This window comes from Armigeres subalbatus, chromosome 3 (genome assembly GCF_024139115.2).
Source record: "Armigeres subalbatus isolate Guangzhou_Male chromosome 3, GZ_Asu_2, whole genome shotgun sequence".
In the NCBI taxonomy this organism is placed as follows: Eukaryota; Metazoa; Arthropoda; class Insecta; order Diptera; family Culicidae; genus Armigeres; species Armigeres subalbatus.
In genome coordinates, this window is record NC_085141.1 from 87,249,321 (window position 1) to 87,275,083 (window position 25,763).

General features: G+C 41.8%; 1 protein-coding gene across 2 annotated transcripts in view; it reads left to right on the forward strand.

Annotated features, from left to right (window-relative positions):
• Nucleotides 1–18,867: 18,867 nt before the first annotated feature.
• Nucleotides 18,868–25,763, forward strand: part of LOC134219425 (glycogen synthase kinase-3 beta) — a 90,063-nt gene continuing 83,167 nt past the window's right edge. Inside the window, exon 1 of one of the 2 annotated variants that reach the window (XM_062698153.1) lies at nucleotides 18,868–19,855. The gene's annotated coding sequence lies outside the window, so the exon portion shown is untranslated. The remainder of the gene's footprint in view (nucleotides 19,856–25,763) is intronic. The other variant, XM_062698154.1, reaches the window with a different exon arrangement.

The window sequence follows — 25,763 nt, forward strand, 5'->3', positions numbered from 1 at the left end:
TTCCTCCGGAAGTTTCTCCGGAGGTTCTTCCGGTATTTCCTCCGGAAGTTCCTCTGGAAGTTCTTCCGGGAATTCCTCCGGAAGTTCCTCCGGGAATTCCTCCGGAAATTCCTCCGGGAATTCCTACGGAAGTTCCTCCGAAAGTTCCTCCGGGAATTCCTCCGGAAGTTCCTCCAATTCCTCCGAAGTTCCTCCGAATTCCTCCGGAAGTTCCTCCGGGAATTCCTCCGGAAGTTCCTCCGAATTCCTCCGAAGTTGCTCCGGGAATTCCTCCCGAAGTTTCTCCGGGAATTCTTCCCGAAGTTCCTCCGGGAATTCCTCACGAAGTTCCTCCAGCAATTCCTCCCAAAGTTCCTCCGGGAATTCCTTCGAAAGTTCCTCCGGGAATTCCTTCGGAAGTTCCTCGGGAATTCCTTCGAAGTTCCTCCGGGAATTCCTTCGGAAGTTCCTCCGAATTCCTTCGAAGTTCCTCGGGAATTCCTTCGGAAGTTCCTCCGAATTCCTCCGGAAGTTCCTCCGGGAATTCCTTCGAAGTTCCTCCGGGAATTCCTCCGGAAGTTCCTCCGGGAATTCCTTCGGAAGTTCCTCCGGGAATTCCTCCGGAAGTTCCTCCGGGAATTCCTCCGGAAGTTCCTCCGGGAATTCCTCCGGAAGTTCCTCCGGGAATTCCTCCGGAAGTTCCTCTGGGAATTGCTCCGGAAGTTCCTCCGGGAATTGCTCCGGAAGTTCCTCCGGGAATTCCTCCAGAAATTTCTCCGAGAATTCCTCCTGAAGTTCCTCCGGATATTCCTCCGGAAGTTCCTCCGGGAATTCCTCTGAAAGTTCCTCCGGGAATTTCTCCGGAAGTTCCTCCAGCAATTCCTCCGGAAGTTCCTCCGGGAATTCCTCCGGAAGTTCCTCCGAAAGTTCCTCCGGGAATTCCTCCGGAAGTTCCTCCGGGAATTCCTCCGGAAGTTCCTCCGGGAATTCCTCCGGAAGTTCCTCCGGGAATTCCTCCGGAAGTTCCTCCGGGAATTCCTCCGGAAGTTCCTCCGGGAATTCCTCCGGAAGTTCCTCCGGGAATTCCTCCGGAAGTTCCTCCGGGAATTCCTCCGGAAGTTCCTCCGGGAATTCCTCCGGAAGTTCCTCCGAATTCCTCCGAAGTTCCTCCGGGAATTCCTCCGAAGTTCCTCCGGGAATTCCTCCGGAAGTTCCTCCGAATTCCTCCGGAAGTTCCTCCGGGAATTCCTCCGGAAGTTCCTCCAAATTCCTCCGGAAGTTCCTCCGGGAATTCCTCCGAAGTTCCTCCGAATTCCTCCGGAAGTTCCTCCGGGAATTCCTCCGGAAGTTCCTCCGAATTCCTCCGAAGTTCCTCCGGGAATTCCTCCGGAAGTTCCTCCGGGAATTCCTCCGAAGTTCCTCAGGAATTCCTCCGGAAGTTCCTCCGGGAATTCCTCCGGAAGTTCCTCCGGGAATTCCTCCGGAAGTTCCTCCGGGAATTCCTCCGGAAGTTCCTCCGGGAATTCCTCCGGAAGTTCCTCCGGGAATTCCTCCGGAAGTTCCTCCGGGAATTCCTCCGAGAATTCCTTCGGAAGTTCCTCCGGGAATTCCTTCGGAAGATCCTCCGGGAATTCCTTCGGAAGTTCCTCCGGGAATTCCTCCGGAAGTTTCACCGGGAATTCCTCCGGAAGTTCCTCTGGAAATTGCTCCGGAAGTTCCTCCGGGAATTCCTCCAGAAATTTCTCCGAGAATTCCTCCTGAAGTTCCTCCGGATATTCCTCCTGAAGTTCCTCCGGATATTCCTCCGGAAGTTCCTCCGGGAATTCCTCTGAAAGTTCCTCCGGGAATTTCTCCGGAAGTTCCTCCAGCAATTCCTCCGGAAGTTCCTCCGGGAATTTCTGGAGGAACTTCCGCAGGAATTCCTGGAGGAATTTCCGGAGGAATTTCCGGAGGAATTCCTGGAGGTACTTCCGGAGGAATTCATTGAGGAACTTCCGGAGGAATTTGTAGATAAGCTTACGGAGGATTTGTTTTTAATATATCTCACCTCAATGAAAGCATAAGTTCAAAGGGATACCTCTCAATAAAAAGGTTGAGTACCGCTGAGTTAGTAGTACATACAATTTTATATCTTAAAAAAAGTGTTTTTCTACATTTTTAAATCTTGTTTGTAACTTCACATGTATTTTATATTATCTATATTATATTATCATAAGATTCAACAGTTTAAGAAAAAAATTAAATAAGTAGTCCCAGTGTCTTTTGGTTACCCTCAGAAATATTTCCCAAATAAACAACCGAATTAAATTGTCTTGAATCCTCTTATTTACTTCTTACTTAGTACTTGAGGGGTAACAGCTTCTTCTCAATGAGCCTACGCTGATGAGCCTATGAGCATCCTTCGCCTCTGGAATCGATCTTGGACCAATCAATTCCAGTCGCCCTGATCGATTAGATCCCTCAGCCAACGGCCGCTTTCGGGTTCTCAACTGATTAATATCTTCGCTTGACATTCTTCCGGTATGGTGATGGACCTAGGGGAACGCGCGCAGGACATAATTCTACCGGCTCCGGATCTCCAGGAAATCCAGGAGGAGATTGGCCAGCTGAAGAACAACATAGCACCTGGGGTTGACCAACTACCAGGAGAGCTATTTAAACACTGTGGTGAGGCACTGGCTAGAGCGCTGCACTGGGTCATTACCAAGATTTGGGAGGAGGAAGTTTTGCCGCAGGAGTGGATGGAAGGTGTCGTGTGTCCCATCTACAAAAAGGGCGATAAGCTGAATTGTAGCAACTACCGCGCAATCACATTGCTGAACGCCGCCTACGAGGTACTCTTCCAAATTTTATGCCGTCGGCTAGCACCAATTGCAAGGGAGTTCGTGGGGCAGTACCAGGCGGGTTTTATGGGCGAACGCTTCACCACGGACCAGGTGTTCGCCATTCGCCAAGTACTGCAGAAGTGCCGCAAATACAACGTGCCCACACATCATCTATTCATCGACTTCAAAGCCGCATATGATACAATCGATCGGGACCAGCTATGGCAGCTAATGCACGAACACGGTTTTCCGGATAAACTAACACGGTTGATCAAAGCGACGATGGATCGGGTGATGTGCGTAGTTCGAGTTTCAGGGGCATTCTCGAGTCCCTTCGAAACCAGCAGAGGGTTACGGCAAGGTGATGGTCTTTCGTGTCTGCTATTCAACATCGCGTTGGAAGGGGTAATACGAAGAGCAGGGATTAACACGAGTGGTACAATTTTCAATAAGTCCGTCCAGCTATTTGGCTTCGCCGACGACATAGATATTATGGCACGTAACTTTGAGAAGATGGAGGAAGCCTACATCAGACTGAAGAGGGAAGCCAAGCGAATCGGTCTAGTCATCAACACGTCGAAGACGAAGTACATGATAGGAAGAGGTTCAAGAGAAGAGAATGTGAGCCACCCACCGCGAGTTGGCATCGGTGGTGACGAAATCGAGGTGGTAGAAGAATTTGTGTACTTGGGCTCACTGGTGACTGTCGAAAATGATACCAGCAGAGAAATTCGGAGACGTATAGTGGCTGGAAATCGTACATACTTTGGACTCCGCAAGACGCTCCGATCGAATAGAGTTCGCCGCAGTACCAAATTGACAATCTACAAAACGCTCATTAGACCGGTAGTCCTCTACGGACACGAGACCTGGACGATGCTCGTGGAGGACCAACGCGCACTCGGAGTTTTCAAAAGGAAAGTGCTGCGTACCATCTATGGTGGGGTGCAGATGGCGAACGGTACGTGGAGGAGGCGAATGAACCACGAGTTGCATCAGCTGTTGGGAGAACCATCCATCGTTCACACCGCGAAAATCGGAAGACTGCGGTGGGCCGGGCACGTAGCCAGAATGTCGGACAATAACCCGGTGAAAATGGTTGTCGACAACGATCCGACAGGCACAAGAAGGCGAGGTGCGCAGCGGGCAAGGTGGATCGATCAGGTGGAAGATGACTTGCGGACCCTCCGTAGACTGCGTGGTTGGCGACGTGTAGCCATGGACCGAGCCGAATGGAGAAGACTCTTATATACCGCACAGGCCACTGCGGCCTTAGTCTGAATAAATAATGACATCCTTCCGGCATACGAAAAACGTATCCAGCTCACAGTAGTCTGCCTTGTTGTATTATAATCTCTATATTTATTGTTTGAAATATAAACTTATTTGTCTCATGTTGATATGAAATGAATGTAAATATGTGAACTTTACTAATACAAGTTTTTCTTCTCTCATTTTGCAGGTAAGCATTGCTTTTCGATCTAATACGGACACAAGAAATAATTCATCGGAAACACGAGAAAGCTCCAAATAATGTAGATTTGCTTTGTGAAACTTAAACTAGCAACTGCCAAAGCAAGTATCATGATCACTGTTTTCAATGTGGTATAATCGTTGATAATAAAAGTATAGTGTGCAATCGGTAAAAACAAATAGGTGTAAGGAATGTGTAAGAAAATGACCAATTGTTTACAAATCAATACCAAATTTTCAAAACGACTTTTCTGCTTTTGTAAACACAGATTCAAACGTCGATTTGACGAATCTAAAAGCATCCCCACGCAAACCAACACCTTCAATACGTAGGTGAAAATAAGTATTATTTTGAAAATGTGGTATTGGCACAGTTAATCACCATCAAAAATAATTGCGATTTTTGTAAACATCCTTTGAATTGACCTTTTTTTGAGGAAGGTGAAATGAACGACAACATGTTTCATAAAGAAAAAAAATAACTTATTTAAAAAATAATACTAGTAGATGCAATCATACTTGTTGACCAAAGTTGTGAGAAAGTTCTTTGATATATTTATCTTATTTATTACTGTTTTTAACGTTTTTTCATAAGCTGCAGTTTTTAATCCTAAATCCGAAAGTTTGTACACTGATTGGCTCCTTAGCCTTCATCCTTGTAAAAAGTACAAAAGTATCTCAAAAACACAATTTTATTACAAGCTGATAATGCTAAGTTATTTGAAACCATGCGAGTCGGGGAAGAATAATTAATTTTTTGTATGTAAAGCCAAATGTTGAATGGCCAATATATATCAAACAGACAAGGATTTTATAAGTTCAATATTTGAATATTTCCCTAATTGTTAAGAATTTGCTAAAACATATTGCAATAGGGTGTTTTTACAAATCGAAAAGCTATCTGAAAATATTCTCAGTATGTTATGTATAATGTTTTGTTTGCAATATGCTATAAATTAATCAAGTTGCTCACACGCCCACAAAAGCTCACTTCACCTCACTCCTACTTTCTGTATTGGTGCTGGAAGCTATTCCGCTCATTTTATCATACACCACCGCAAACAATTAGCCGTCGCAAAATAAGCTACATATTTTGCACCCCGGTTAGTTGGTGCTGGAATTAACTTCTCAACACTTCGTTCACCTTCTCTACTAACCGTTTTCGCATCACCCCAAACCGGCTACCCAAAGCACCAAAAACCGCCAACAATGATCAAGAGCCGGTGTATACTATAGAGAAATGCCGCACATATCTCGGCCCGCAGCTACTATCCGGAAACCGCAAATTATAAGTGGATTATCCGGCGTGTGTGATGCCGCAATGTACAACCCGGCTCGGCTTACTACTAGGAGGAAGTCTTTCTGAACTCGTTGGTGATGATGAATTAGCCGCGACACTAATATACATAGGTGTAACGAGCGGATGTCAACCACATTCCATGGTAACAAAAAAATTGATTCAATCACTGGCGGGACGAAAAAAGAACCGTCATTTGTTAGTGATGCTAACTTTCTTCCACAAAAATATATTTGAAAACATCTTGGCATCATTTGAAAAACATCGATGTTTGAAACTATTAAAGAATTGAAATTCAATTTAGTTGGCCATATACTAAGCAAACACAATACCTTTCGTCAAACTTAGTAGAAATTATTGACCGTGCTGCTGGTATAGGGTTATCGCACGCAACATTTGCTACCATCACACCACTACAAATAAGTCAATAAAGTTTATCGGTTATTGATCGACCCGGTTTATAGCGTTCAAACAGTAGTAAATTTCTTCGGAATGGCTCGTACTCAAACAGCCGGCAAGCAAAAGGAAAGGCACGGAAGAGTCCTTCGACTGAGCTCGTCGGCTCAAGGATGCGGGAATTGTTTCCATTGTATTGACTCGAACCGAACCGGTGTAGATAAGCAACCGGTTCCTCGCTATTTTTTATTGTTTTTTTTTCTTTTGCTTCGAACTCGAGTGGGTCAGTAAGTGTATGAGAAAACCGTCTCTTTGCCTGCCCGTCGGTATGGAGTTCTTTTCTTCAAGCGGAAGGTTAGATGGGGCTCCTGCTTGCTTTTCGTGACTACTTATCAATTTTATGGCGGCCAGTGGGATGGTTGAGTGCATATACTATCACTTTTCAAGGTTGGGATGGCTGTTGGAAAGATGGATCGTGCAAAGAAAAGTAGTTTAAAGTGTTCCGGTGAGTAAGTTTATGGGTTTACACTTTTTGTTAATTTATTTTATTGGCATTGGTTTCCTCTAGGAATGGCATGACGACCGACTCCGTCTACAATCATTCCAGATGGAAATGGTTCTCGAATCCCATGAAAGAAATATGTCAATGCTGATTTATCAAATGTAAATCAATAAAAGGAAATCAAGCTTTAAGGTGATTATACAATGAAGCCATGTGGTGAATTTCAAATTCACCACACGATTTTCTACTTTTATTATCAAAAGTTCAAATCTAGCGTAATAATGCTCATACAATGCTGAAAATAAAGTCGATTGTTTAGCATGAGTAAGCAAACGATCTACGGATGTTTCATCTCCATGGACGTTGTGGTTCTCTCAATTCGTGCTCTTGAAAAATCACTAGAAAAAGCACGTGGTTTCCAAGATGGCCGATTTGTGGCTTTGTTGTATAACCACCTTAATACCAACGAATTGTTATGTTATGGAGTTTTTCACCAACATGACAATGCAATTTGGTTTTCACTTTGTTAATACAGGGGAAAGAAAGGTGTAATATGCCCTAGTTGAGCAAAGAGAATTAAAAACATAGCTAGCTGATGCCATCATAAAATTGAAGGAAATCTCAATAATATTTATAATATTAATACTTCCAAAAAGTGTTGATTTTTGTTGCCGGAAAACTCATGAAGTAAAATGTTTTTTAGTTGGCAGCTTTCAGGGAATAACACACCACGCGTCCGCGAATAAAGACACGGGTATGGATAGTGCATGGAGACGCGTAATACATTGTAGGTGTGTTCTATTGGGGCGTTTTGCTTCTCCAAAACGATAGATGTTTCATCCCAATGTTAAAAATTTTGGTTTTTCCTACCTTCCTATTTTGTCACCTTTTTCGCCTAACCTACATAATTTTGGGGTCTAGTTTATACCCAAAATTTCGGGAAGTATACTTTTGTGTTCGAGTATCAGAAAAAAAACCACAATTCAAAACTGGAACTTATTGTTGATTTGTTACTTTCAGAGCTATCCTTCATCCTTTATTCTTAACTGTTGAAGTGCAAAGCAAACATGTTCCTAGCATGAATGCCACACCTGATTAAAAACAGTTTCAAGTTCGATCATGTTCAGTGCATGTGAACCGACAGAGCGCTACGGCTAGTGGCCTGCCTCCAGTTCTCCTTCTACGTATTTCGTTATTCCTCATCTCTATCCTTCGTACTCTCCATCAACGCTTTTCATTTCGCGGGTTTGCTAATTTTGCATGTTTTAAAGCCGACCACTAGGTGCCGCCCTACTAGTAACGAGTGCCACCACTTCAACATACACATATCACTCGTTATCTTCCGTATAGTACACTGCCATCCGTCTCACCATTTCCGTACCTGACGCCAGTTAGATTAACGTGGTGCTAACTTTCCGCACAGAGAATTGCAAACATGTCATGTGAAAACTACATGTGGCGTTTGATGTATGGACGAAACGAACGTTCCGCGAGATCGCTACTCTTTACTACCATTCTTACCCATCCGATCCGACCTACACAGAGCGCCACAACCACACCAATCAAACCAACCCAAGACGGCAGTCCTTCCGTCTCACTGTGGGCCACAGAGGGCAATTCCGGAGTTAATTGGAATCGAATAGGTTGAATTGATACGAACAATATTTTTGTCCGTATGGATTTATGTATTAATAATAGTCATCTTTCGTATAAATTTTAAAAAAAATCATGAGTTTGGTTTCAATCAGGATCTTGCTTTCATTGAACCAGCCTAGGACTGAAAACCTTCCATATAAAGACAATAATAATACCTAATAATCTTGCTTTCACATTACTTTCATTCCTGTACTGTGTAAGCTGCACTCAGAAATCTCAAATAACAGGACGTACTCAGTTTCATTCTACCGAAAATTATTGTCACGAAATTGAATCATCTTCGAAATTTATGAAGCTTTTTCATGGATGCAGTATTGACCCGATTTTGTCACGATTTCTACCCGAAAGCGAAACAAGATTATAACATAATTGCAATACCATATCTTTTTTAAAACAATTGAATTGAGCACAAGTGCATTGTGAAATGTGTTGAGGTGTCGCACAACCTTTTTTGGCTGAATTTAAGAAATGGCCATTCTGAAGGTCCTTCGTATTGTGGCCAAAATATCATTTCCATCTTTGTTTTGTGAAATCATGAAGTTTGAGGTGCCTCACGACTTATTTTGACTCAATTTAGGAAATAAAGCCTGTCCACGTTAAATTTCGGACACCCATCATCCAATGCGATTTTTTAAAATTTTCACAAACCACTGAGGAGATCAATTTACACGACAGTTGAATCTCTCCGCTTTATGTTATTATTTCAGCGGGTTTTCCTTCTTGTCCAAAGAGATAAAATGGCTACAAATCAGTTGGACATTGTCTCAGTGTCCGAAATTTAACGTGGACAGGCTTCAGCCATACCAGAGATCCTCCGGATTGTGGCCGAATTGAACCCGAGTGGCCTGAGAAGCCTGGAAATATTATTCCGATCATTATTTTGTGAAATCATCGCACGACTTATTTTGTCTCAATATAGGAAATAACCACTTTTTCCCGGGGACCACTGCACTGGGAACATCAAGGTCACAAAGGGTTTCATCACTTCAAGATGGGAAACCTGGAAGCGTGGAAGATGGATTTCATGATGTAGTGGCAGTACCGTTACCATATTTCATCGTCGTCGGAATTTAGTTAGTTGACTTCTGGGTTTTTACAAACTTCCAAAACATTGAAGGGTTGTTCTTCAAAATCGACTGCAATTTGTCCAGGTGTCTACGGTAGCAAAAGAAGCTCGTTATAGGATGATTTAACCAGTCGGATCACATTCCAATTCTCGTCGTTTTTGTTACCGAGGTATCTTTTTCGAGCTTTTCTCAGTCTGTTTCGCTAGTTCAACATTCCACCAGGGACCGGGGCCTTATGCTAATACCGTGATTAATACTTCGGTGACGAGGTACCGTCAATTGAAAAACTTCATACAGTTCGTCATAGAACAAAGCAACATTACCATCGGTAGAAGGCGCCTGGAGATATTGATTCTAGTTGATCGTAGAGTGTTCAGAATTGATAGAGATGAAATCTTATCGCCGGAAGTCATGGCATGGCATCTGGTTAGCGTTCAGTTTGAGCCGGTACGAAACAGCAAATATCGTCGTCGATGCGCCACTGAAGGTAAGGGAGATTGTAATCCCCTAGCAGTAGAATTACATCGTTTTCCAAAGACATATGTCCAAAACACGTTTAACGGCGGTGGAATGCGTGGAGTAGAACGCTGGGTCGGATTTTGGGCGCAGGTAAATACCAAAGGTATATATTAATCAATTTGGAAGTTTCACGCACAAGATCAAGCTCGTTGCAGTTGAGGGTTTCGAATAAAGTTAGAATTCTCGCGTAACTGCTATCAAAAGCATTCATATTGATCTGTTGATTGCAATATTCAAATTAATCCATGATTTTTTTTAATTTTTTTTTTACTAAGCGTTCTTCTGGACTAGCTGGCGTGCCCAGCCCCAACATTAACAAACCCGCACCGAGTAATCTTCTGTACTCCGATGCAGAAATTACTTTTTTCATTTCGCATTCTCCTAGACTAGCTGCCGTGCCCAGGATCAACGCGATCGAACCCGCACCAATTAATTTTCTGCACTACGATGCAGAAATTATTTTTTCCACTTCGCGTTCTCTCGGATTAGTTAACATGCCCAGGATCAACACGATCGATCCTCTATCGTTCGGCTGATCCTTTGGCCGAAAAGTCGTATGATGGAAAATGGCGTTTGGCCAAATAGTTCGACATTTTTGCCAAATTACCCGTCCAGCAAATGACATTGTCAGCCGTATGATTTATTCGGCCAAATGACATTTTGAGCTAAATGTCCCAAACGACCGTTTCGGTCAAACGATATATTCGGTCAAATTACCCGTTCAGTCGTATGTCCCTATCGACCCGACCGTATGTAGCTTTCGGCCAAATGCCATGTTCGGCCAATCCGCTTTCCACCTAATAACCGTTTCGGCTAAATGGAATACGGATAGATGACTTCCGGCTTAACGTATTATTCGGCCGATTGGCATTCGGTCAGATCCGAAGAATTTCTTGGGGACATTACAAAGATTTTTTTTTTATTTTTCCATAGACATTTTAAAAAATCTCGTGCTACTTCCCAAGAATTTCCTATGGAAATTATAAAGAATTTTTTGTGGAACTTCCGTAGAATCTCTGAACAACTTTCCGTTGAATTCCAATTATTTTTCTTGTTGAAATTCACAATTTCCCGCAAAAACTTCAGTAAATGAAAATTCTGGAGAATTTGTTTTAAAAGTTTCCGAGAGTTTCCCGTGAAAACTTCTAAGCGTTTCACGCCAAAGAATTTTCGGTTGAAGTTCTTAACAATTTCTTGTAGAAAATTGGAAAAAAATTCCCATGGAAATTCTGAAAAATTTTCATTGGCATTTCCAAAGAATCTTCGATGGAACTTCCAAATAATTGTCTTTGTTCTTTGGAAACATTTTCATTTGTATTGTCTATCCGGAATAAATGTATACCGCTTTTTATACCGAAGTTGGATTTTTCTCCAGATACAGGCAACTTTCCCAACTTCGAAAGTAGTGCGCTGGATTTGCCTAAAGATGCGCTAAACAACGCATCAATTAGTTTGACAAATAAAACTTCGGAAGAAAGTTCGGTTCGGAAGTTCCTACTTCCAAATTCTAACTTGGTGCTACACCGACAATATATTCCATACAAATTCCATAGATTTTGTTTTACGTAGGATTACGTCCTTCGGGAATACAGCGGGGTGGCATTCTGCAGATTCAAATCTGAGACCGTCACGAAAAGTGGTCAGGAAGTATGGGCTAATAACTCAGCCGTCTTCCAACCGATTTTTTTTGTAATCCCGAAAAATTTTCCTTACTTCAAAAATCTTCTCTTGAAAATTCCCATATAAAAACAAAAAAAAAAATAGTTTCTTTTTTACATGGATATTTTCGCACCCTTTTTTACACGGATTCTTAAAATAAAACGGATTTTCTACCAGGGAGGGGAATGGTTGACATTTATTTTTATCATTCATTCTGTCACGCAGTCAAAGAAAAACAAAACCATGGCAGCCGCAGCAGCAGCCACGGCCAAGCGGACGACAGTCACAATGTTTCCGTACAATAATTTCACAACATATAACCGTTTTTGGTGGCAAATATTCATTTCATTTCTCCTTGCTCATATAAGAGATTAGAAATAATAAATTGACTCAAATCTCGAACATGACTCATATTCCGAACACTCGCTTTTAAACGGTCACTTAAGCTCTATTCGCGTCTTTCCATAGGATATTGAATTCGTTTGTAATCTTGCTCCTTCGTACTTAAAACCGGTGGAAAATTAACTTAAAAGGTGCAAAAACGCCAGTGGATCAAATGTAGATATTCGGATAATCACAGTGCTTTACTGTACATTTACCAACACAGTTCTTTACAAATCCAAACCAAACTTGTATGCAAGAGCTACAAGGGTCTATCTCTGCGGTTCTATGACACTAACCCGAATGTCACTACCCCGAACGCCAGTACCCCGAAAGACCACTACCCCGAATATTTCACTACCCGAATGGCCACTAACCCGAATACCCACTACCCTGAAAGGCCATTACCCCGAAAATCAATTATCCTAATATTTGAATCTGGAGCGCTCGGGATAATGCAAAAGAACGAATGCCAGAGACGATGTTTATAGAGACCAGCGGAGAATAAGAATCGAGTATACGAGTAGCAAAAAGTACGGTGCATCGTTTCCTGTGGGGGAGCTCCACGTGTACTAAATGCGTTAATATCTTCAGCAATTAATAATGTTAATGCGGTAAATACAATACACGTACTCACCCGGGACAAGGCGAGAGATGTCACCTTCTTGTAATGCAAGAGAGTGAATGCCTCCTTTGTTTAAATCACGCAATTGCCCGAACTAAGAGTAAATGATACATTTTTTAAAGCACCTGCTGGTCCGTAAAAATGCAAAAGAGTGAATACTTCCTTTTTTTAGGCACACATCTGCCTCGGCATCTGACTGGAAAAAGATGGGAAAATAAATGACACCTTCTTTGAAAGCGATTGCCCGGAATAATTTGAAAGAGTGAATTTCTCCTTCTTTTAAAGCACGCATCTGCCCGGAATAAGGTGGTAGAGAAAATAACACGAAAGAGTAAATGACACCTTCTTTTAAAGCAGGGCTGCCCAACGTACGGCCCGCGGGCCGGATGCGGCCCTTGACTCCATTTTTTGTGGCCCGCGGCGTGTAAGAAAAAATACTTCATAACCGGCCCGAAAGCTTTTCTACCTGGCTTGAGAAGCTTCTTCTTATTATTTATTAACAAATACTGTTACAGTAGGTTATTACTGAATAAAAAATAAAATCTGGGCAAGCACGGAGTCGAATAATGCAGCACGGGTCAGTTTTGCTGTTAATGAGATTTTGACAATACGGATGAAACCTTTTCCGAACAGAACTTGTTAAAAAAAATACAATCGGCTGTTGGTGATATCGTGTGCTTTGAAGAAAAATCCTCTTTCAGTAGTATTTGTTTCTTGTAAAGCACGGTGAAGAATTAAAGTTCTCACAGAAGATTTGAAAACTACGTTACGCGAATAGCGACCTGCTTCTGATTCTACCTGCTCGCAACAGATGAAAATACTCAATGTAAAAAATTAAGGCGCATGTAGCTGTCTTCATAAGGAGAATTTGTGATCAGCTTCAAATCACAGAGGAATTAGCAGCTTTGATCCCAATGAAGGAAACGACTACCGGTATCGACCTGGGGAAAACTGTTAAGACCTGTATGAAGGAGCTTGAACTCTTCTTTGAAAACTTAAGGCCTAACAACTGGTGCATCATGATGTAGCTCCTGCAATGGCGGGAAAGAACACTAGCGCTGTGACACTTGAAAATAAAATCAATTTGTATTTTCTTTAATCAATTGTTAATCAGCAACAAAAGTTAATTTGTGATATTTATCTGCACTTTGCAGATAAAATTGTGTGTCGAAAACTGATACATTTCTTTAATCCGATAGAAAACAGTTCTGGCAAATCTGTTGAACATGCTAATGAACTCGAAGCTATTCGACACCAGTTTTCAAGCCTATTTGCAGAACACAGTTCATCAACACCGTTTACTGATGTAAATAATGCAGCTGGAATGTTTCAAATGGAGATAAGTGACCTCAAATACAACAACGAGCTCAAATCTAAATTTCAGAAAGACACATCTCTTGTAAGATGTTTTCTTTCTTCAGAAGTATATATCTTGGTGAACAGCCCTTATCAAGAATGAAAGCAGTAAAAAGTAATTGTTGATCTTCATTATCTGCTTGCAAAATTCGATCACCGATTGTGAAACCAATATGCGTCGAGTATTGGAAAGAAGTCAACAATTCCATGTCTCGTAAAAAGAAAATAAGCACACACAAAAATATTGTTCAAACGCAATAATATCGTGATTTTGAAAATGCTTAAAACTATGTACCGAATATTTTCTGGCCCGCCAACAAGTGGTCAATCTGAAAATTGGCCCGTGGCTTGAAAAGGTTGGGCAGGCCTGTTTTAAAGCATCCGCTTCTCCGGAATAATGCAAGAGTGAATGCTTCCTTCACATCTGCCCGGAATAAAGTGAGGGAGTAAATGACACCTTCTTTTAAAGCACGCACTTGCCCGGAATAATGCGGAAGCGTGCATGTTTCCTTCTTGTGGGCTTTGTGGGCTTCGTGGCCGTGCGGTTAGCGACGTCAATCGTCTAGACGCATGTGCTGCGGAGCGTGGGTTCGATTCCCGCCCCGGTAAGGAGAAAACTTTTCGTAAAACGAAAAGCTCTCCACTGGTCCACTGGGTGTTGTGTAAATAGTCATGTCCGTTGTCTCATGCTAGATGTTAAGTGTTCAGTCTGTGCGACCTCTGGTCGAAGACGGTGATTCTGTCTTTCTTTAAAAGCACGTAATGATGATCCATAATTTCAATTTCAGTAATACAGTCGACTCTCTACATTTCGATAGATAGGGAAAAATCGAAGATATAGAAAGCAAAAAAGTAGGGTAAATGTTCCATTTTGAACCCCTAGAGGAAGTGCTTACCGATATCTGCTTACTTGATACTTAATACTTGATGGGCAACAGCTCTTCGATGAACCTACGCCGAATGGAGTATCCTTCTCCACTGGACTCGATCCTGGGCCAATCGCTTCCAGTCGCCCTGAACATTGAGCGCCCTCAGGTCCTCTTCAACTGCAAAAAGCCATCGTGTATCCTCCTCCGGGTTCTCTACTGAATATTATCTTCGCTTGACGTTCTTCCGGCATACGAACAACGTGACCAGCCCACCGTAGTCTGCCGTGTTGTATAAGCTTAAAAATATCCAGCCCTTTATACACCTGGTACAATTCGTGATTCATGCGGCGCCGCCAGATACCGTTCTCCTGTTTACCGCCGAGTATTGTCCGCAGCACCTAACGCTCAAACACTCCGAAAGCTCTCCGATCAGCCTCCTTTAATGTCCATGTCTCATGGCCGTATAAAGCCACCGGAAGAATTAGAGTAGTATACAGCGCGAGTTTTGTTTTCGTTTGTAGACTACGGGATTTAAGCTGGTTACGAAGTCCGTAATAAGCCCTATTTGCAGCTGCAATAGGCCTTTTCACCTCGCGGGTAACATCATTATCGCACGTCACTAATGTTCCAAGATACACAAATTCTTCCACCACTTCAAATTTTTCACCATCCAGCACCATTTTGCTACCACTACCACTAATGAACCCACGTTGATTGCCAGCGACCATGTACTTCGTTTTGCTGGTATTGATTGTGAGTCCAATCCTCGCTGTCTCCCTCTTAAAAGGCACAAAAGCCTCTTCCACGGCACGGCGATCAATCCCGATAATATCGATATCGTCCGCAAATCCCAGGAGCATATGCGATCTTGTGATAATGGTACCGCTTCTTTGCACACCAGCTCTCCTAATCGCTCCCTCGAGCGCTATATTGAACAGTAGGTTCGAGAGTGCATCACCCTGCTTTAATCCATCTAAGGTAACAAATGACGTCGATATTTCATCCGCAACCCTTACACTTGATTTCGATCCGTCCAACGTTATACAAATCAGCCGTATCAGTTTCGCCGGAAAACCATGTTCAAGCATAATTTGCCATAATTCATTCCGTTTCACTGAATCGTACGCCGCCTTGAAATCATATCTACTCATATGTATCGAATAGCAAGTTCGATATAGGCGGAAATCAAGCCATTTTATAGATGGAAGTCTAATTTATAAAGTAGAAATTCGAAATTGGCATCAAGTGTTGAGAATTGTAACTTTCTGAAATTTTTCGTTTTGAACAGTGCAACACATTTTGGACACCCCCAATTTAGTCTTTTCAAAGTAGAATTTCTAATTTACCCAGTGGTCAATTGAGCCGAAGCAAAGTCTTATCGTTCGATTGGCATGCATCAATGAGAAGATTCCTGCGTTTTAAATTCACAATTTCGACAAAAACTTATTGTGTGCGTTCTGAGATTTTCAGTGATGTATACTTTTAAGTGTAACGCATTGTCACGCTTGCCTTCTTGAACAAAATAATTTCCTCAAAAATTTCATCTACATATCGCTATTTTTGCACGGAAAACCAGTAAAACAGATGCTAAACAATATTATTTCCCTCAAGCCAATAGGGGAATTAGTAGCGGCATTGTTTTTAGTTCAAAAATTCAAAAAAAATGTCGCCAGGATGGTCCAAAATGTGTAGGGGTCCAAATCAAGTTGGTGACCCTATGTATATTGAAGGGGCCGTGAAAAATATCGACATAGAGAGGGCTATCGAGATATAGAACATCGAGATGTAGAGAGTCGACTGTATGATCCATAATGTTGGTCATTTGATTCATAATTTTGTTCATATGGTCCATAAATTTGCTGATGTTATCCATAACTTTGACCATATGATCCATAGATTTTAAAAATTGTGTGGATCAATTAATATGGTTTTATTGGCCTTTTTTCCAAGCGTTATGGATTATATGAACAAAATTATGGATCAAATGATTATCATTATGACAAACATTATGGATCATCATCACGATACAAATTGCGCAAATTTGATTTTTTGTATATTAAAATATAGTTTTTATAAATCATTTTCCAAAGATTTATGAATCATTTCGTCATACGTTCATGAGAAAATAGCAGAAATGTTATTATTTTTCTTGGTCATGTTTAAAGGATTGTTTTTCAATTTTTATGGATCGTTTTTGCACATTTTGCTGGCGCACGGCTGTGTGTAAGGGCTGCCGTTCAAATTCAGGGCAGGGCTAAATACATTTTTTGTTAAATACTTAACATATTGGGTAACATGCATGGCCGTTACGACAGTCGAGGAATTCGTGATTTTTGCGTTTATGTGTTATATGAGTGTATGAGGAGGCAATGAGGGATCGAAACACATTATATCCTAATAATATTTGAGTTATCGTATGAATGTTGGTCTGTTGACCTGACAAATTGGTCATATTGTAATTCTGGATTGCCGGAATGCCGAATTGTGTTTAGAAGTTTGTCTTTGTTTCCAATATTTTTATAAGTGGTTTCCATGAATGTTGTTGCGAATATGGCGGATTATTACTACAATTTAGGGAACGATTGTTCGGATCAAACGCATTAGAAATCGCACCTGGGATCGTCATAACTGAGCTAAAGCATGCTGGTTGTTATCATCTCTGTTCACTCGGTTGAGCGATAGAGAGACGCTTCATCTTTCCGAATGTCTGCGGTCTTTTGCACCAGACTCTCATTACCCTAGGCTGCTTATTCTAACTATTCGCCATCTAGTCCTTTGTACTATCATCGTTAGATATTTTTTCGATAAAGTCATTTCTGTCATTTCGCGATCCAAATTTCTTCGTTTCCTCGTTTTCTTGTGCTCATTATTGCAAAATGTCACTTGTATGTATTTTGTAAACAAACATTGTAAGGCAAATTCCTGCTAAAGCAAGTACCTATTTCCTGCGTCAGCCGATTAAGGATAATCCTTTCCGGAAGCTTCCCCAGTGTATCCAGCAGGCACATCCAGCATCCGGAAAGTTCCCATCTGCTAGGCATCTCAGCAGCACCATCCTGAACAAGTCTGAAAACCCGAGTATCGCAGTTTTTAAAGCCACGTTTGGAATTCCATCCGGACTCGGAGCTTTCTTCATCTTCAGACTTTTCGCCACACCAAACAATGGGAAAAAATGTTCATAACGCGAATAAATTTAATATCTCGGTTTGGTAACTTTCTGGGGAATCGTGCAAAGGTAACTAAGTTCACTGCACGAAGCTGCAAGACATCGTTTTACCCCAATGTCCCTTATTAGTCATGTCCCTCATTAGTCAATTCATTGTTTGCTCGGAGTTACAAATACTCGACAAAATATGACAAATTTGCCATCAAAATTTGCCGAAAACCGTGTTTTATGTGAGCTCTGTCTACTACACGGTGTTGAATATTGAGATCTTGCTGATTTTACACGTTCCCCACGTACCCCACGTTTTATTATTTTTTAATTATTACTCAAAAGATACCGATACAAACCAATGATAGGAGGCTCACAGTATCACTCTCGTCTCAATAGGTCAGTTTACTGGTCGCATAACAAAATGAATCGCACCTGGTACTGCCCCAAACATTCCAATCCATTGTAATTGGTGATAGCAACTAGGCACATACAATTTAGGGAACCGTCATTAGACGGCTTCAGTAATGTAATCGCGCGTTAATTGCATCAATAGAGCTTATCACTTTTTAGAAGGTAGACACACGACATATTCCATCAACTTTTCAGTTAAAACTGCTTCTTCCAAGTTTGGTGAATGTTTGAGAAAACGAGTTTCGATCGTTTAATTTTCATGTCATTTGTACCTTGATAGGTTGCGTCTTTTTGCCTAAACATACAACTGACGACTGTCAACAAAACGACTGTAACTGTGTTCCTTCCTTTCGAAACTAATTCCAATCCTGATAAAACTCTTTAGACTTTACAAAATAATTACGAAAATATTCAAAATCAATTTGAAATGTTTACTCACTTTTTTTTTTAATTTCGACTTTTATAGTCCAATTTCGATCGTTGGCCCACAGCGACCGCTGTGAGGAGTTTGTCCATCCGGCCGGAGTCCGTCCATCGAGTAGTGTTAAAACAGTGGAACGGCATTAAAAAAAAAGCGTCGTGTATAGAGCTGTGTGCCGTATCGTGGTAGTTGAATGGTTTGTCTGCTAGTCTCGCGCGACTGTTGCTGCTAGTGCGGTCCTCCGCTTGCGGTTCAGTTTTCAGTATCAACGCAGACACGCGAAGAAGTGGAAGTACGCGCGTTCCATCCCCGCAATCGTTCGTCGCGCGCGCTTCATCGTGCGATTTTAAATTCCTTGGCCTTACTCTCGCCATACACGGATCGAAACGTCGCGAAGTTTCTACTGCAAGTGCTGTCCAGCCCATTGGAGTTTTCTTTCTATTTCGTAGCGTCGTGGCAGTTGAAGTTAGATCGTTGTTTGTTGCACTGTTTGCTGTTGTTGTTGTTCTTGCTGTTATTATTATACGTAGGCAATCATCTGAAGAGTTACGAATTGAGGAGTTCGCGTGGAAAGCGCACGTCACCGAATAGCGTTCTACGTGTGCAATACGGGCGAGCGCACACCTATTAAAGCAGCAACAAAAAATCCCCAAGTTTGGAGCGAAAAGTCGTTTGTCAGCCCCAACGCTGTGCAGTGAGTTTCGCGCTTAGTGCTTACTTTTTGTGCTGCTTCTGCTTCTGCTGGTTCGGCAGCGAGAAGCAGTCAGTGGCCAACGAATTCCTGGCCTCGGCGGCGACACGCAGCTTGTGGTGACGACCGAGTCGACTTCACCGGGCAGTCTTCGGCATTCACGATCCATCACCCCGTACGAAGTAGTGGCGCTGCGCCAGCTAGTCGGCAAAGAGGTGGAGTAGGGAATACTGTTGCTATCTTCAGATACTGCAACAGGCCGACTGCATGCAGTGGAAGAATTATCGTCGGATGCCAAAATTTGTTGTTTAGTGTTTTAGTGATTGTGCATATTTTGGGGTCACCTTATTTGTATATGTATATGTTGAGTGCATTTGTTAGGTGCAATACTTAGAGCTATAATAATTGTTGACAGTCGAAAGCGTGTTGTTGAATCGAAAGCGAAAGCGAAGTGTGTGCCGCATTGTGTCATTCTCGGCGAGAAGCGGCGCCAACAACGGAAAATTCCCATCGTAGCCATCACCTAGATTGCAGTCATCGTCACCGCGTTCGCAACAACCAAACGGTCAAAGTACGCATAGTTATATTTTTGGACACGAATCTGCTGCCGTTGCTGCTACTGCTGCTGCTGCGGTCATCGTCGTCACTGTGATTTCTCCGAGTTGTCTCGATTGCGTTTGAATTTGAGCACGTACGCCGCACAGTTTGGGTATTCGTTGTTGGTGCATTGCGCGCCAAACTTTAGTACTTCCAAGCCTTAAAGCAGACGACAGACGGGACCTGTCTTCGAACGTCAGATGCAACATAATTGCTGAAGCGGGCGGGATTGGGCCTGAGGGACCGGTTTGGGGTGATGAGTGCAGAATACGGAGGGTGACAGGCTATGCAACGCACCCGGTGGGTGTGATTGCATTCGGAAAACATTGTTGTATGCGGTTGAAGTTTATTTTAAAGAGGCATTCTTTGAATTGTGCAGAGGCGTCGCGTGATCAATTCTTCAACCTGTGCACTGTTTTAATATTTCTAGAAAAACACATAACCTAAAATGATAAACAAATAATTTTCCAGCGCGTTTCTAAATATGTTTGCTTTTTTTGTTGCATCTAACTGGTTCTTGGCTACTTCTTATTTTCTGAAATAACTCAAACTTAACTTAGCTTCAAAGTGATTTAAGTAAAATTAAAAATCATCAGAATCGTTTCCAATGTGACAAATAAGCAATATATCTATTCGGAAATTATTGAGCTGGCTAATTTGAGTTATTCGTAAAATGAGACGAAGTTTTAAATACAGAAAAGGAAATTGGAATAGGGGGAATAACAGCTTTGGCAGGTTTTGTTCTATTATTGGCAGGGGGTTTTATGACTGACTAGGCTCAAATTTGGCCAAAACATTCTTTGCGTATCAAAGAATATTGTGGCCAAATTTCATAAAATTTGGTCGACAAAAACCTCCCTGCCAATAATAGAACAAAACCTGCCAAAGCCGTCTTTCCCCCTATATAAATCAGGCAAAGGCTCTAATAATAACTTGAAATTAGCATGTCATATCAGAAAAATTAAGTCTGTACAATAAAGAGAACAATGAAGTTTATAGCCCTTACTCTTCTCAATTAATAATTATTCTATTTACAATTTATATCTTTGATCAATATTCTGTCCATGTCGAAAAGTTTTCCGTCCATCAGCATGGAAACTCATAAATTTGTGTGGACCATTGACATTTGACTTACCCCCTCCCTAACTAAATATATTGGATTTCTCGAAAAAAAACTTAAAAAAAAATCTTTAAAAATGTTGACCCGTTTCATATTCGCTAATTCTGCGACAATATAGATTTTCATCAGAAGATGAAATGTCTGTTTACAATATGTTAATATTGTCGGATACTTCAATGTCTAGTATAATAGGCGTATTTGAAAACAGGCTTTATTGCGCTTATTAGCAGATGACAATTTCTGTTTAAATTGTGCTAATGTCGCTTTAGTATTATCGGACAGTACATTGTCGTCAGGATTAGTGGATGTGTAAACGGGCCATTTAACATCAAAAACGCTTTTGCTTCGCGTTGCTTATACAAAGCGGAACTTTCGTCATGGAACGCTTTGAGGAAGCAGAAATGCTCGCGCTTTACTCTTCTCTTTCGATTTTGTTCCGATTGCGCTCTCTTCACCGAATCGCGCATGCGCTGTTTGAAGTGGTTCTCGATAGGCACCAAACAGTGCACTGCCTGCGAGGAACGCTTTGACTACCTATACATCGCCGATTGCGGTTAGAGCAGATGATCCACACATACAAAATAATGCGTGTATGATGCATGACAAAACGTTCTCGGCTGAAAGTTCCGTGTTGATACAACATGTGGTGTCGGTGGGTCGGTTCGGTATCGTAGAGAAAAATATAACGCGTCCCCATCGCAGCATTTGGTTGCCTCACATCACATGCCGCCTATAACAAACATGCATATTTTCCGTTTATGTATCTAATAGTCAAATTTGCATGAAACATCTTTCGAATGCACATAATTGAAATACATGCTTGGATTAGAAAGACAAGAAATCTATCTAGAGTTAAATGTTGGGGATAAAATTGCAACATGTGCAGTGCACAGGTTGCACATGCGGACGCGACGCCTCTGGAATTGTGTATTATCGAAATAAACAATCAATTAGTTATATTCTCATCAGAGAATTTGAAACCTAGATTAAAAAAAGTGTCAAGATTTGTTTTTTATTTCTCAGGACACATCATTTATATGACAATGAAGTGTGCAGGAAGGTAAAAAATTACAAAACGTTGAAAAATAAATCCTTGTACAAGATATGATGTCCGGCGAACGTGACATCCAGATGCAAGAGTGGATAAAATCGAATTGTTAATTGAGCCATATTCGATCGGCATTCGAAATATACAAAGACACAAACATTGCCAGTTCAAGCAGTAGGGATTTATTGATAATGCCTGTGGTTGTCTTGCTTTTGATGCATTGAAAACCAACTTAGGTCACCACTTTCTGTCGTAGCTTATCTAATCATAACCCTTGAATAGAAGCTTGTAAAACATTATAAAACCTCGTAATGTCATAACTTAATCATCCTCGATAATTGCCGCAATCAATAGTAATTACATGACACAATATCTGATTTACGTCAAATCATAACACAAACTTTCTTGACAAAACCTCTCTTTCATTATTTCTTTTTGATGTGTCCAAACTTCCGAACTTGAAACGATTATTGCAACCATTTTAATGTCGGTTAATCCGACCGTAATTTTGTCGCACGATAATTACCATAATTAAATGCAATGAGCACATACCAACGAGCCGTCATCCCAACACACGTACAACTGTGTAAACTAGCATAAATAACAATAAAAAAAGCATTTACTGACCAGCACCGTGGCACAAGCCAAAATTTCTCGGCTGACATTTGATTGAAGCCAAATTTCTTCAACAATTTCGAGCTCATTTATGAAAAAAATCGAAAAGTGATTTTAGATGCTCAGTCCATTGAGATGGAAACGTTAACAAATTTGAGTTATAAAGAGTAAATTATATGAAAACTTGTTCACATTTTACATACTTATAAGCCTCTTTCAAAATGCCATGCAAGACTTCTCTCGGTGAAAGATCCTGTCATCATCATCATTGGTTTATTCGCCGGACCAGCCAACCGTGGGTTTTCCCTCGATTGCTCCATTATTGCCCATACGAGTTGGTAGTTGGAGTGCAACGACTCCGCATTTCAAGCTCAATTTGGTTATCGGAAGGACAAGTAGAAGCGTTGTATGTACCAATTGTGAAGTAATGGGATCTGCAGTCCATCGAACCCAAGCAGGCCATAACATTGTAACAATAATTAGTCAGTTAATGCTTAATTCCATGCAAGTAGAAACTACTTGTTATGACCCATGTATGTGAGATCAGTGCATTGCATCATTTTTGTGATTAATATTCTGATCAAACGTTTCTGTTTGCTATAGACATGGGTAAGGTCATGACGAAAATTTCGGTGAATATCAAGTTTGTTTTCGCTTCTTCGTTCCATGTGACGCTTTCTGGTTTTTTCCCCAATTACTTCATTTCCACTTCAATACAATTAATTCATTCCAACTTCAATACAAAATACGGCAAAAATAACGCCCCAATGTACGACACGACAGACTGGTAATGGGTGTCTCTACAGGGTTTCTACCTCTTTCACTATGCGAATCTATTTTTAGATCCGCCGCTGCCAATTCAATGAAGTGCGCAAGTCGAACTGCTGTTTCACGATCTCGCGTTGAACAGACCCCCATTCGGCCAACGCAACCAACAGCCGACGTACAAAAGCGAGAAGTCATGATTGATTCTCTCGGATCGTGGCCGCTGCTGGGTGCTTTCTTCGCTGTAAAAGATGTTGTTGGACGAACGGCTCCGAACGACATTCTTTAAGAAGTGCTGCGGTATGGTGGAGGACGCGTCTTCCGAAGTGCGCGCGCGGCAACTATCGACGTCAAGGCTGTGTGTACTCGAACGATAGTGCTGAAGTCTGCCGATCGCAGCCGCATAACAAATCACGTGCAGTGCGTGCCTCTCGGATATCAAATACACTATTATGGCCTGGGTTAACCGGTTGAAACCGAACAGGGCAACTTCCTGCTGCAGTGTCTGCTGTAAAATAGCGAATCGAATGCTTGAAATTCCGACAGATGTGACGCATGGATGTTATGATTCATGCAGCCTAAAATCTAGGTAAGGTGGTGACGATGATGATCACCGTTTGGGGATTTCATCATCCTCAAATAACACCCGAAAGTGACTCTCATACCAACACAATCGTTTTGAAAAGTGTATGAAGCGTTAGAATTGAGGAACTGGTTTCGAATGCACGAGCGTAGAACTTGTCCCAATCTGTGCAAGAGGACAAGATTTTGCACAATGCGGTTCCAGTCCGCAAGGCTGACCTTCATAATCCAATTATTGCTAGTTCCCAGATTTGTTCGAAACAGGATAAGCTTACGTTGCACCATGGAAATACCGTTTGCAAGCCGTAGAAGTACTTTTTTCGGATTTAACTGTCGCTTAATAACAAGAAGCATTCAGTTTGACATAACTTTGATTTGAAGGACACCGAGTGGATAGCTCCAAAGTTGTTTACCTCTCGAATTGCATTTGAACGCAAAATGATCGATTTGATATGCAATGAGTATGCTGAGCTACCGTTGAACCACCAAGTGTTGACCCCCTCCGCTCGTTCGTATGTGTTGGTTTGCATGTGACTTGTCATTTCTCAGGCAGTGGGTGGTGACGGCGGCGACTACGTTTTGCGTCATACGAAAAATTTCCCCAACTTAATTATTTACACATCGTTCTGCCTTCTTTCCATCCACACCGTTTGTATTCGGTATGTGCTGTGTAGCGGAGCAAGTTTGGCATAATAAAAACGCTAAACAGCAGATCACGCTGTCTTACCACCGCACAAAAACTCCAACCTGAGAGATCGGAAATCGATGCTTATCGAAGGCCTTCTCGTTCGCGAAGAGTTGCATAAAGGTGTGCAGTGTGCCGTTGTGTGCAACATCGCCCGGCGTGTAATGGGCGCGACGCGCGCAAACAATCATCACCGTCCGCCGCTCGCCGATAATCACTTTCGCTTATCACTCTCACAACGTGTTCAGCGGTAAATAGGTAGGATGGCGGGCGGCGGCCTATTGCATCGTCGCGTCGCCACTGACTGAGGCCTGCCTTGGGTGTATTTGTGCAGGAAAGATTGCGTCGACGATCGTACCATCTCGGCACAGAATGCAGCCTTTCCAAAATTTTCCACTGACTTTCAATCAATGAGCAGCTATTGGTTGAACGCGAACAGATTAAGCCGGTTTTCCTGCGCGTTTCGTCTGGTTGTCGTTCTTTGTCGTTCGTGAATGGATTTCTTTGTTTATTTATTTCGAAACCAATATGGGTTCGATTCGAGATAATACGAATGGAGTGTGCATTTTGGGATGCACCTTGGATGAAACGTTTGTTCTTGTGAGTTAAATTTGAACAATTGTGGTAGATTGTAGCAAAACTTGTACGCTGACTCTGTTGATTTAGATATTTGAATTGGAGATACAAAAAATTCATTCAATCTCATTGTTTTTTGAACAAATATTTCATTTTATATTACCGAAATTGCAAGCTGATCCTAAAAACCACAGTCTTTCGGTGTCAGAGTGCGATCCATGGAAAATGGGGAAAGCAGGTCACTGGAAAAATTATATTTACATCCATAGATTTGCTAATTCTAATAAACTGAAATGTAATATACATGGGTTTGACATAATAGAGACGGTTCCTTCATTAGCACTGCCACGATTTTCTCGAGAAAAATCGAAATATGATAATCTAACGTGGCACGGGGAAATGAAGTTAAAAATGCTTCTGAAACGTTACAAAATTGTTCAGTCAAATGGTCTGTGAGGTTGGAACTCAACATTCTTAGGAATTGGCCGCAT